We start from the raw sequence: 2,360 nt of genomic DNA on the forward strand, positions 1-2,360 counted from the left end.
TGTAAAAGAATAGGCGATTTTTCTCCAGAAGTCATGCACCACCAGCTTTTTACTGATGTAGCAAATCTTTCTATCCAAGAGGGAGTATCCCTAAGCCAAGTAGTTTTTCCTTATACCAAAGTTTAGTCTCAGTAGTTCCTTGTTCAGGATTAAATTCATAAACTCCTGTAAAAGGCAGCAGGGATTCTATTGCATGCTATCTTTTTCTTTTGGGGGAAACCAAGCCTCTTTATTAATCACAAATGCAGGTCCAAATGAGATCATAGTCATAGGAGGAAGTTGTCTTTCTTTTTATTTTCGTTTTGTTTCAATAACATGATAATTCTGCTAAAGGAAGAGATTTCCCCAGTTTAGATTCCCATTCCATCATCAGAGTTGGTTATCAGAATACTTAAAGAAGAGAAAATTATACAAATTACAAAAACCAGGAGTAGTTGGGGAAGGGATATGCACCAAAAGAGTAGCTGTCATCGGTGTTCAGCTGGAAGTTTCTCAAACAGAACAATTGTCAAGAACCTTGCAAACAAAATATTGCTCTCCCTTTTTATTTTTTAATTTGAAGGTTTCAAAATATGAATACTTTTTCCTAGTTGTCTGATGATGACTGGAAGAGCAAAAACCAGAATTAATATTAGGAACAAAACAATCCCTAAATTTATAAAAAATGACCAAGCATTACTATTAGACACATAAGATCAAATGGCAGAGACAAATGAGGCTGAAGTTTTCTCCAAAGATGAAGTAGCTATATGGGATTTACTAAGAGTTAGGATTTGACTATGTAAGTTATGAATATCTAGTCCTATATCAGAATTATTCCATACCCCTTGTAAATGAAGCTTAACTCTATCCCATTCATGATCTGAGGAATTATATGGAAAGGAGTAACACAAATCCATTTAAATGCTATATGACATTGAACCTGAAGTCAACCTTAATATTATTTGATTACCCATAAATAGCACTGTCTCTTCTAGAGCATTTAACCTTTCCTGAATTCCCTGATCAATATGTTCCTGAATCATCAATGCTACAGAAACATTTTTAGAAAGTTGATTAACATGATGTGCTTTATGAATTTCTTGCACAAGGGCTCTGGTAGACAAGGCAAAGCTAGGTAATATATCAATTAAAGCAGTTATTCCAAGAATTAGAGCAGCAAAAAATGTTTTGATCATTGGAGGGCAGTAGTAGCATCGTGAAAAAGATGAACACCTGGATCTATATACCATGGTTCAGAGAGAGTAACAGGAAGCATAACATAAGAAGGGTGGCATAATATAATAAAAGCTTCCTTAGTTTTTGATCTAGTTAAGCAATTTGACAAAATATAGTAAGAACAATATACATGAAAAGAACCATCAGAATTATGGGAGACAAACATAAAACCATGAGGACCTTCCCATAAAATAGCAAAGGGAGCACCTACACAAGCTTGTAAAGGTTTGGAAGTAAACTTTGGATTCCCCCGAGGGCAATGAAGAGTGATCATACCTATTGCAGGCAAAAGTTTATAAAGGTCCCTCTGAATGGGCTGTCTACCAGAGATTGAAAGAGAAACAACTTGAGGAGTAACCCATCCAGGAGAATACCAAGCGGTTGTCCTGTCATAATGTCAAATGAGGTGATCAGGAATCCAAATAGGAGATTCAGTTTCCTGTGGAAAAATACAAGCATATCCTCTTCCCAATGTTAATAAAACATCATAGCTATGCCTTGTGCATAGGAAGGAGAAAAATATGCACATGCTTTTAAGAAATCAGTAAGTGTTCCTTGTCTTCTCACAGATCTGGTTAATTCTTTGCAAGCTATGTTAGCATTTTCAAAGGCCAGTTGTTTTAATAGTTAATCCTGAAGCCTCTTCTTGGGGAATCACCTTAGTTACTGCATCAGTCAACCAAGCTACAAAAGTCTCATAAGGTTCCTCCCCTCCTTGTTTCACATTTATTATACCCATGGGCAAAGGGCCAGGAGAAGGCAAGCGCTTCCAAGCTTCAATAGCCAGTGAGGATATCAGCAATAATGCCTTCTTGGGAATCTTTATTTGTTCTCTAGTGTCTATCCATTTTCCTACTCCCATCACCATAGACATATCTATTTCTCTAGCCTCATCCTTAAATTTACTGTATCCTAATTCCCTTTTGACCTGTTCTTCATATTCTACTTTCCATAATAAACAATGTCCTCCATCCAGGCAAGATAGTGCAATTTGACTCCAATCTGAACGTGTCAGCCAATAGCTTGCTAAATTATCCACCAAGGTAACAACATAAGGAGCAGTTGGTTCATATTTATTAACTGCCTCTTTAATTTCTTTTAATAATTTATAAGGAAGAGGTTCCCTAGTAGGCTCTTCATCA

Source organism: Nannospalax galili, unplaced genomic scaffold (assembly GCF_000622305.1).
Source record: "Nannospalax galili isolate Female #2095 unplaced genomic scaffold, S.galili_v1.0 scaffold1956, whole genome shotgun sequence".
Taxonomy (NCBI): domain Eukaryota; kingdom Metazoa; phylum Chordata; class Mammalia; order Rodentia; family Spalacidae; genus Nannospalax; species Nannospalax galili.